General features: G+C 39.0%; 1 protein-coding gene across 5 annotated transcripts in view; it reads right to left on the reverse strand.

Moving 5' to 3' along the window:
- Positions 1 to 12,510, reverse strand: part of Rabgap1l (RAB GTPase activating protein 1-like) — a 574,303-nt gene that overhangs the window by 253,111 nt on the left and 308,682 nt on the right. The window lies entirely within an intron of this gene.

Consider the following 12,510-nt stretch of genomic DNA (forward strand, 5'->3'; position numbering starts at 1 on the left):
GGGAGGGAGGGAGGGAGGGAGGGAGGGAGGGAGGGAGAGAGAGAGAGAGAGAGAGAGAGAGAACGAAAGAAGAAAGAAGAAAGAAGGGAGGGAGGGAGGGAGGGAGGGAGGGAGGGAGGGAGGGAGGGAGGGAGGAAATCAATCCATCATCAGGAAGACATAAAGATGGCTCAGCAAGTAAAGGCACTTGCAGCCAAATCTGATGATCTGAGTTTGATCCCTACGACCCATATGTTGGTAGGAGAGAACCCACTATTGCAAGTTCTCTAAGCTCCATGTGCTTGAACATGCACACACAGACACAGACACAGACACAGACACAGACACAGACACAGACACAGACACACACAGACAGAGACACAGACACAGACACAGACACAGACACAGACACAGACACAGACACAGACAGAGACACAGACACAGACACAGACACAGACAGACACAGACACAGACACAGACACAGACACAGACACAGACACAGACACAGACACAGACACAGACACAGACACAGACACAGACACAGACACAGACAGACACAAACACAGACAGACACAGACACAGACACAGACACAGACACAGACACAGACACAGACAGACACAGACAGACACAGACACAGACACAGACACAGACACAGACAGACACAGACACAGACACAGACAGACACAGACACACACAGACACAGATACAGACACACACAGACACACACAGACACAGACACACACAGACACACACAGACACACAGACACACATAGACACAGACACAGACACAGACAGAGACACAGACACAGACACACAGACACACACAGACACAGACACAGACACACACAGACACAGACACAGACACACAGACACACAGACACAGACACACACAGACACAGACACACACAGACACAGAGACAGAACAATAATTATGTGATTAAAAACTCTCTCCTTCTAGCACAGTGTCACTGCTCTCCCTTTCATTGGCGCCTCCACTGATTATGTTCTTTCACATATCCACCTAAGGGCCGTGTGTGTGTGTGTGTGTGTGTGTGTGTGTGTGTGTGTGTGTGGTGTGTGTATGTGTATGCATGAGAAGACAGGGAGAGAAGAAACTTGTACACACACTTTTCCAGAGAAACTGCATGTTTCTTTCACTTACTAAGATCAATTACAGACTGATCCTTATCAAGACATGTAACTATACATTGCTCTCTTAGATTCAGGATTTAAAAAGAAGGAAATATGTCTGCTTTCAGGTATACTATAATAATTTAAAAATATTACCCTTAGTATTGTCTATTTTTCCATTTAATAAAAAATACTTTTGTACATTTCTACTTCTGTTGTTATAAAGATGTCTAATTTAGTGTTTTATTTATGTTTATATATGTGTTTCTGTGAAATTATATCATGTATATATATATATATATATATGAGGGTATCTACAGAGGGCAGTAAAAGGCAAAAGAACCCCTGAATTGGAGTTACAGTCATTTGTGAGCCATAAGACATGAATGCTGGGATTTGAACTCAGATCCTCTAGAAAAAACACTTTTTTAACTATGAGCCATCTTTTCAGACTGTGTATGTGTGTGTGTGTGGGGGGGTGTGTTTTCAAGACAAATTCCTAAAAGTTCAGTAGCTAGGTCAAAGAATATACTCATTATTTTAAGGTTTGGTTTGACAGCTGGTTTGTCTTTTGGGTTGTTTTAAAGACAGGCTTTCATATAGTCAAAGCTAGCATTGGACTTGATTCCCCTGCCCCCATCACCCCAGTGCTAGGCTTATAAGCACGTACTATGCTTAGCTGTACATTCAAGTTTGATATAGATATTCTCCTTCTACAAAGGCATAATAATGTATGCTTCAGATAACAACAAAGCACATATCTATACATTTGCTAGATAACATTTTCTATTTTTTAATCATGGACAATATGGTAAATGAACTTTTGATCACAGTCCTTTAAAGAATATTACACCCCCCACATACATACACAGACACATACTAGTTTTAATTACAAAACTTATTTATTCTAAAATTCAGGATCCTACAACCTATAATATTTTAAACATAAATTTAAGTGTTTTATAGATAGTTAGAAAATGAAAGCTGAAAAATATATAAAATTCTGAACCTTATTTAAATGATTGTTACCTTGATCTAATTTTAACCCTAGAAATATTTGTGTTATCTCTATTTAAATGTCAGGGGAAAAGGATGAATATTTTGAGTAATTTTACTGATGAAAATACTTTGTACAATTCAGAGAAGCATCAAAGGCTGCTAATTGCCCATTAAATGTATTGTTTAATGTCTTGCTTCTTCCAAGATTGAACAAATCCTCTTTCCGCGTCATATCAGGAAGGAGAAAATGTTTTAAATGGGAGTTGCTTTAATGATGCTGGTTCCTCTTTGTGGCTGAGAAGTGCAATAGGAGCAGAGAGCTGATGAGTCTGTAAGTCAGGACCTGCTCCTGCTGCCTCTTTCACTTCAGCCGCTACTTCATGCTGGGTGGTAATTAGATCTTATATCACAGAGAGAAAGAAAGAGAGCAAAATGACAGGTTCCAAATTTGCTACTGCACATTTGACAAGGCAGTCCACAGGACATTCTGATGGCTTGCAGGAATAGAATATTGAAGCTGAGTAACATGAAACTCTAATATTGTAAATACTTTGAGTAAAAGGAATGGATACATAAAAATTGACACTTAGAGAACCAGTCATTAATAGTCTCCCAACCAAAAAAAGCCCAGGACCAGATGGGTTTAGTGCAGAGTTCTATCAGACCTTCAAAGAAGATATAATTCCAGTTTTTCACAAACTATTCCACAAAATAGAAGCAGAAGGTACTCTACCCAATTCATTCTATGAAGCCACAATTACTCTGATACCTAAACCACAGGAAGATCCAACAAAGATAGAGAACTTCAGACCAATTTCCCTTATGAATATCGATGCAAAAATACTCAATAAAATTCTTGCTAACTGAATCCAAGAACACTTCAAAATAATCATCCATCCTGACCAAGTAGGTTTCATTCCAGGGATGCAGGGATGGTTTAATATATGAAAATCCATCAACATAATCCATATAAACAAACTAAAAGACAAAAAAACACATGATCATCTCATTAAATGCGGAGAAAGCATTTGACAAAATCCAACACCTATTCATGATAAAAGTCTTGGAAAGATCAGGAATTCAAGGCCCATACCTAAACATGATAAAAGCAATCTAGAGAAAAGCAGTAGCCAACATCAAAGTAAATGGTGAGAAGCTGCAAGCAATCCCACTAAAATCAGGGACTAGACAAGGCTGCCCACTTTCTCCATACCTATTCAACATTGTACTTGAAGTCCTAGCCAGAGCAATTCGACAACAAAAGGAGATCAAGGGGATATAAATTAGAAAGGAAGAAGTCAAAATATCACTTTTTGCAGATGATATGATAGTATATATAAGTGACCCTAAAAATTCCACCAAAGAACTCCTAAACCTGATAAACAGCTTCAATGAAGTAGCTGGATATAAAATTGACTCAAACAAGTCAATGGCCTTTCTCTACACAAAGAATAAACAGGCTGAGAGAGAAGTTAGGGAAACAACATCTTTCATAATAGTCACAAATAATATAAAATACGTTGGTGTGACTCTAGCTAAGGAAGTGAAAGATCTATATGATAAGAACTTCAAGTCTCTGAAGAAAGAAGTTAAAGAAGATCTCAGAAGATGGAAAGATCTCCCATGCTCATGGATTGGCAGGATCAATATAGTAAAAATGGCTATCTTGCCAAAAGCAATCTACAGATTCAATGCAATCCCCATCAAAATTCCAACTCAATTCTTCAACAAATTAGGAAGGGCAATCTACAAATTCATCTGGAATAACAAAAAAACTAGGATAGCAAAAACTCTTCTCAAGGATAAAAGAACCTCTGGTGGAATCACCATACCTGACCTAAAGCTGTACTATAGAGCAATTGTGATAAAAACTGCATGGTACTGGTATAGCAACAGACAAGTAGACCAATGGAATGGGATTGAAGACCCAGAAATGAACCCACACACCTATGGTCACTTGATCTTTGACAAGGGAGCTAAAACCATCTAGTGAAAAAAAGACAGCATTTTCAACAAATGGTGCTGGCACAACTGGCAGTTATCATGTAGAAGAATGAGAATTGATCCATTCCTACCTCCTTGTACTAAGGTCAACTCTAAGTGGATCAAGGAATTCCACATAAAACCAGAGATAGTGAAACTTATAGAGAAGAAAGTGGGGGAAAGCCTCGAAGACATGGGCACAGGGGAAAAATTCCTGAATAGAACAGCAATAGCTTGTGCTGTAAGATCGAGAATCGATAAATGGGGCCTCATAAAATTGCAAAGCTTCTGTAAGGCAAAAGATACCGTCAATAAGACAAAAAGGCCACCAACAAATTGGGAAAGGATCTTTACCTATCCTAAACCAGATAGGGGATTAATATCCAATATATATAAAGAACTCAAGAAGGTGGACTCCAGAAAATCAAATAACCCCATTAAAAATGGGGCTCAGAGCTAAACAAAGAATTCTCACCTGAGGAATACCAAATGGCTGAGAAGCACCTGAAAAAATGTTCAGCATCCTTAATCATCAGGGAAATACAAATCAAAACAACCCTGAGATTCCACCTCACACCAGTCAGAATGGCTAAGATCAAAAATTCAGGTGACAGCAGATGCTGGCGAGGATGTGGAGAAAGAGGAACACTCCTCCATTGTTGGTGGGATTGCAAGCTTGTACAACCACTCTGGAAATCAGTCTGGTGGTTCCTCAGAAAATTGGACATAGTACTACTGGAGGATCCCGCAATACCTCTCCTGGGCATATATCCAGAAGATGTTCCAACTGGTAAGAAGGACACATGCTCCACTATGTTCATAGCAGCCTTATTTAAAATAGCCAGAAGCTGGAAAGAACCCAGATATCCCTCAACAAAGGAATGGATACAGAAAATGTGGTATATTTACACAATGAAGTACTTCTCAGCTATTAAAAAGAATGAATTTATGAAATTCCTAGGCAAATGGATGGACCTGGAGGGCATCAACCTGAGTGAGGTAACCCAATCACAAAAGAACTCACATGATATGTACTCACTGATAAGTGGATATTACCCCAGAAACTTAGAATACCCAAGATATAAGATGCAGTTTGTGAAACTCATGAAACTCAAGAAGAAGGAAGACCAAAGTGTTGACACTTTGCCCCTTCTTAGAATTGGGAACAAAACACCCATGTAAGGAGTTACAGAGACAAAGTTTGGAGCTGTGACGAAAGGATGGACCATCTAGAGACTGCCATATCTGGGGATCCATCCCATAATCAGCCTCCAAATGCTGACACTACTGCATACACTAGAAAGATTTTGCTGAAAGGACCCTGATATAGCTGTCTCTTGTGAGACTGTGCCGGGGCCTATCAAACGCAGAAGTGGATGCTCACAGTCAGCTATTGGATGGATCACAGGGCCCCCAATGGTGGAGCTAGAAAAAGTACCCAAGGAGCTAAAGGGGTCTGCAACCCTATAGATGGAACCACAATGTGAACTAATCAGTACCACCCAGAGCTTGTGTCTCTAGCTGCATATATATCAGAAGATGGCCTAGTCGGCCATCAGTGGAAAGAGAGGTCATGCAAACTTTATATGCCTCAGTACAGGGGAATGCCAGGGCTAAGAAGTAGGAGTGAGTGGGTAGAGGAGTGGGGGAGTGGGGGGCTTTTGGGATAGCATTGGAAAAGTAAATGTAGAAAATACCTAATTAAAATAAAATAAATTGACACTTGACAAGGAAATAAATTTTTTAACAGAGTGACGATTTGAGAGAGGTCTGGAAAAGGGTAAGTAGAGTGGTGAGGCATGGAAAGTTACATTACAGAGCTAAGGACCTGTATCTCAGTGGTGGAGTAGTGGTTAGCATGTGTGATTCTGCTCTTGAAAACTAGATAACCACACAGACTGAAGCTTTTACCTCCCAGGGTTTTACTGATGAAGGGTTTCTCTTTCCATAAAATGACAGGTTTTACTTACAACCTACTTGAAAAGATGATGAAGAAACTAAATTCCTTGGGTGGACAGCCTGGGGGACAAACAGTGCCTAGTGGCTTAGAGGTTAACTCTTTGGGCTTTGCAGGATATTTATGGGGGAAATCAGTAGACTCACTTCTAGGAACTGCTTACACATTTAGGATCATTGTATGTTTATATGGTGCCGTTCAAATTTTTCTTTTATCCATATTGTTTTTAAAATTTTTTTAATTAGGTATTTTCCTCATTTACATTTCCAATGCTATCCCAAAAGTCCCCCATACCCACCTACCCCCACTCCCCTACCCACCACTCCCACTTCTTGGCCTTGGCATTCCCCTATACTGAGGAATATAAAGTTTGCATGATCAATGGGCCTTTCTTTCCACTGATGGCCGACTACATATGCATGCTACATATGCAGCTAGAGACACGAGCTCCGCGGGGTATTGGTTAGATCATATTGTTGTTCCATCTATAAGGTTGCAGATCCCTTTAGCTCCTTGGATACTTTCTCTAGCTCCTCCATTGGGGGCCCTGTGATCCATCCAATAGCTGACTGTGAGCATCCACTTCTGTCTTTGCTAGGCCCCAGCATTGTCTCACAAGAGACAGTGCCTTTCAGCAAACGCTTGTTAGTGTATGCAATGGTGTCAGTGTTTGGAGACTAATTATGGGATGGATCCCTGGATATGGCAGTCTCTAGATGGTCCATCCTTTCGTCTCAGCTCCAAACTTTGTCTCTGTAACTCCTTCCATGGGTATTTTGTTCCCAATTCTAAGAAGGGGCAAAGTGTCCACACTTTGGTCTTCCTTCTTCTTGAGTTTCATGTATTTTGCAAATTGTATCTTGGGTATTCAAAGTTTCTGGGCTAATATCCACCTATCAGTGAGTACATATCATGTGAGTTCTTTTGTGATTGGGTTACCTCACTCAGGTTGATGCCCTCCAGGTCCATCCATTTGCCTAGGAATTTCATAAATTCATCCTTTTTAATAGCTGAGTAGTACTCCATTGTGTAAATGTACCACATTTTCTGTATCCATTCCTCTGTTGAGGGGCATCTGGGTTCTTTCCAGCTTCTGGCTATTAAAAATAAGGCTTCTATGAACATAGTGGAGCATGTGTCTTTCTTACCAGTTGGGACATCTTCTGGATATATGCCCAGGAGAGGTATTGTGGGATCCTCCAGTAGTACTATGTCCAATTTTCTGAGGAACCACCAGACTGATTTCCAGAGTGGTTGTACAAGCTTTAATCCTAAGACTAAATCTATTTTCAAGGGGGAAATAATCACTTGTAGATAAAATCCATGGTCCAACAGAGGTACCATGTAGTTTGTTGAATATCACTTTAAAACCAATCCAATGGGGGTATAATAAAGAGATTGTTTAATCTGAAATCACCTTCAATTCAATTTTCTATCAAGAATATTGCATGAAATATTTATCAAGCACTGCCTATTTATCTGGAATGCTTGTAATTCTTATAATTCCTACCAGAAAAGAATCATCACTCACTTGCTTCTTGTAGATTCTAAAAAGTGAATACAGCTCTTATATGTCAAGAAGCATTAGCAAGACAGGCTTAGAAGAAGCACATCCTATTATTTTTTACAAAACAATTTTGGAGCTGCCAAGAACTAAAAAGGTATTATAGTGAGGACAACTGTTCCCACACGGCCTTATTCGATATATGAGACACCTGTCTACACCTTGGGTTTTCACATTTCTAGCACTATGACAGTGCCTTTCCTTATTAGCTCCTACTGTCACCCTAAAGCATAAGTCGTGCTGTCACTTCCTATCTACCACAAAACCAATCCAACTTTATAAGCATCATTCCAATCTGTCAAAGCTATTAAAAGTGCTAGTGTGAACCATCACTAGCTACAATCAGTAGGAAGATTAATGATTCAGGCATAAAAAGTTCTGACCTTACACTGTCTTCACAGATCCTTACTCTAAAGGGATCTGCCTTCAGTTTGATGTTGGATGGTAAAACAGCACAAACTAGTCTGCTTACATGTCCCTGAAAGCAGATGGATTTGCAGTGTGGGTCTCATTTGCCTTGATGTTTTACCATAAAATCCAAGGATGAAGTGAGAAAATTTATTTTTGTCTTCTTTGTCAAAGATCAAGTGTCTGTAAGTGTGTGGTTTTATTTCTGGGTCTTCAATTCTATTCCATTGATCAACATGTCTGTCTCTGTACCAATACCATGCAGTTTTTATCACTATTGCTCTGTAGTAGAGCTTGAGGTCAGGGATGGTGATTCCCTCAGCTGTTCTATTGTTAAGAACTGTTTTCGCTATTCTGGTTTTTTTGCTTTATCAGTTCAATTTGAGAATTGCTCTTTCCATACCTTTGAAGAATTGTGTTTGGATTTTGATGGGGATTGCATTGAATCTGTAGACTGCCTTTGGTTAGGATGGCCATTTTTACTGTTAATTCTGCCAATTCATGAGCATGGGAGATCTCTCCATTTTCTGAGACCTTCAATTTCTTTCTTGAGAGACTTGAAATTATTGTCACGCAGGTCTTTCACTTGTTTGGTTAGAGTTACCCTAAGATATTTTATGTTATTTGTGGCTACTGTGAAGGGAGTTGTTTCCCTAATTTCTTTCTCAGCCTGTTTATCATTTGTATAAGGGAAGGCTACTGATTTATTTGAGTTAATTTTATATCCAACCACATTGCTAAAGTTGTTTATTACCTGGAGAAGTTCTCTGGTAGAATTTTTGGAGTAACTTATGTATACTATCATATCATCTGCAAATAGTGATACCTTTATTTCTTCTTTACCAATTTGTATCCCCTTGATCTCTTTTTGTTGATCTCCTATTGTTCTGGCTAACACATGGAGTACTATATTGAACAGCTTCCCTCTTAAAGCTCTCCCTGAGGAGCTGGCCCCACCACTTGCTGCATGCAGGCAGTGTAAGAGATTTGGCCCTGGTCGTGAGGGTTCTGGAGAGCTGGTGGGCTGACCAACTTAGCTACCACCCAGACCCAGATCCAGGGATCTGAACTGGCACACCCCAACATCTACCCCATCTACAAACTGCTAGAATACATGAAGGGGCTGGTCCTAGACAACCCAAGCTGCAGGATCTCCATTACACAGAAGAACAACAGGCTATCTGAGAGGAGTCTCAGTGAGAACAGACTACTGATAGTGTAGCAGAAGCCAGAGGCCTCTAACCAGACCAATGCGTCATTCCAATGAACACTGACAAATAAAGATGTGTGGACAAATGGCTATAGTATGTGACACAATAGCTTCTACGGGGAGATTTTTGTTTTCTTTGGGAGTATAAATAGGGAGAGGAGTGGTTTGGGGTACATGATTGGGGTAAATTTCACAAAGAATCCAGGTTTTTTTTTTAAAGCTCTCCCCAGGAATATAGGACCACCTCTGACATCAATGACTAACTTTCCTCTCCTGGATCCTTACTGAAGCAGATGGCAACCGTTTTGACGATCAACATTATGTGAGAAGCTGCTTCCCAGCACATTTTCCAAGATCCTACTTAGATCTGAATGTCCCAAATCTCTACACCACTTGCAAGCAAGCTGTATTTTAAAACAAGCATCTATGTAACCCACCAGCAAATGCACAAAGACTGTTTTCTAGGAACTACATGTCTGACAGAGCTGTCATTCTACATTTAAAACTTGAGTCCAAACCTCAATTGGAATGAGTTCCCCCACAGGTCTCCATTCCAATTTCTGAGGAGATATACAGGATGGCTGCTTCTTTTCCCTTGTATCCTGTTAACTATTTGGTTCTCTAACTTCCACTGTGCCAGTTAATTAGCTGGAGTCCCTGCCTGGACCACCCCTCTTGTTTGCTACCTTCAAGGGAGCCGTGATCAGTCCTTACTTTGTTTCCCTGGTGACTCAGATGTTAGTAGGCACTTGGTGAACTAGAAAGCAGGCAGGATAAGCATATATTCCTTATTAAGAGAATAAGCAATGACTTATGAAATTTCAGAGTAAAATATATATATATTAGTTCCTAATTTCTAATACTAAAAATGACACAAAAATAATTATAAAAATAAAGATGTTTCCATCTTATAAACAGAAGTGAGAACTCCTACCCAGTTTTTATTTTCTCTAATTGTCAAAGGGCTGTTTAGAATTTTCTTATTAAGCATTTTATTTCAAACTAGAAATAATTTTAAAAAGAGAGAGTAGAGAGAGGTCTGGGGTATAACTTAATGGAAAAGGAGCTACATAGCATGCATGAGGCCCTGGGTTCAATTCTTCACCCCAGAAAAAATAAATTTTATACATACAAAAGGTAAAAAGAAATAGGCATTTAAATATTCCATGATTTTATAACTCTCTCTCTGTATGGATATATGAACACATATATACATATGATACATATGTGTGGTATCTATGTGTATTCTCATGTAAAGCCACATGAACATCAGCCATGGCAATAGTGTGAAGGTCAGAGGACAACCTTGGGTAGTGTTCTTTATTTTCCAACTTGTTTAAGACAGGATCTCTTTGCTGTTCAACAATATTCAAAGCAGAGCAGCTGGCCCATGTACTTTGGGGAATTCTTCTGTCTCTGCCTCCCATCTCCCCATAAAAACACTGGAATTGCAGACATGTACTATGGTATCTGAGTATACCATAACCTGAGTAACATGAGTTCTGGGGATTAAAACTCAGGTCCTCATGCATAAGTAGCAATTGTGTTACCTATTGAGCCTTCTGCCCAGTCCTATCACATCACTTTAAAATAAGTCATTATTTTAATAAGAAACAAGTCACACAATTAATGGGTTTAAATCTCTGACAAAAGTAAATTATATTAAATATGGTTTGTTTTTATATAATTAGCATATACTAGGCCCTAGGTTCAAGCTCCATTATACATAGCACACATACACACACCCCTTAAGTTTATTATTGACATGCTAGTTTTTGCTTAGTAAAATAGCTTAAAGCTCACAGGCTTAGGTATGAATTAGAAAATTCCTACTCAATGAACCTCTGGATGTAAAAGTCTTTGGAAATTTGAGAGCTATAATACTTTATGGCAAACCTTTGTCACATGTAAAACACATACACACATACCTTTAATCAGGCCTTTTGACATTTATGCCACTCAAATCATTTTTAGGTAAGTTTTTCTTAACAGACCCAAATAACTAATAAAGGATATTTAAAAGTCTGAATTTCTAATACAGGTTAAGAAAATATAACTGCTATGAAAACCGAGTTGATCCAGTGGTTCTGGGAAGTAAAAGAAAGGTGCAACCTATAAACTTGACTAGTTCTGTGGTTTTACTAAGCCTGTTACAACAAAGAAAATCTGAATAATCTGTCCGAAGTTTCCAGTTGTTATATGAAGTTAGTTATTACACAAAACATTTTTGCACGAAATTAAGTAAATGTTATGTTCATACCATAAATATAATTAGTATTTCCATTAGCCCATAATTCAGGTCACCTGGAATGTTTTCCTTACCTGAACCATTGCCCATCTCAGAATATTATTACTTTATGCCTAGAGAATTTCAACAGCTAATACATCATCAGATCATTAAATTTCCCTCTTTTAGTCAGCTCAAAAAGTCCTCTTAGGTTAATCTACCTGAAGCACTCTGCTGCTCTTTGGTAGCACTCAAGTCTATCTATAACACAATACCAACTGTGGGCTCAAACTGCAAAGCCCTTATTTCTATCTGAATCACATTCCAGCTGCAAAGCTGCACTGTTCTTTTATGCTTCGATGCTTTTGTACAATTTCCTTTGCCCAAATGCTCCTACTTCCCACCAATCTAAAATACTATCCATTTGTAAAAGCTCACTATGTGTCTTCCACATTGCTTTCCTAATGATCTCTGGTGAAAACATGTTCTTCTATAATAATACACTACCAAGCTATATATGCTTATATGAAACTTACACAATATATTGCTATAAGTCATATCTCACCTCAGTGAAGGAAAATCACCTTGTTTATGGTAGAAATAAATACACTGTCCTATGTGAAGAATGGAAATAGTATTTGTTGAGTAACTGACTATGAAAGAAAAATGAAGCAAAACAGAAAGGAGTACAGAAAGAGGTCACATGGCTGGAGAAGTGGAAGGTGGGCCATGCCTCATGCAGAGCCATACATGAAAGAGAAGGTGAGGAAGGCTTTCGTTTGTTGAGTGTTTACATGTAGCATTTACTGCTTTAAGCTGGTTCCTAAACAGAAAGGTTTAGGAAATTATCACAATGCGGAATGTACCTGATGGGACCCTGGCAACAACCAACGCCATGATTCACACTTTCACTCATAAGAAATGAATTATCTCATTGTTCAAAGGTATGGTCTGGAAGCTACTTTAAAACAACTCACCACACCTAGCACACAATCGTAGCTTCCTGAAATGTCGGAAGGAAGGATCAAAGAACCTTTCACACAGATTTCTG

Source organism: Mus musculus, chromosome 1 (assembly GCF_000001635.26).
Source record: "Mus musculus strain C57BL/6J chromosome 1, GRCm38.p6 C57BL/6J".
Taxonomy (NCBI): Eukaryota; Metazoa; Chordata; class Mammalia; order Rodentia; family Muridae; genus Mus; species Mus musculus.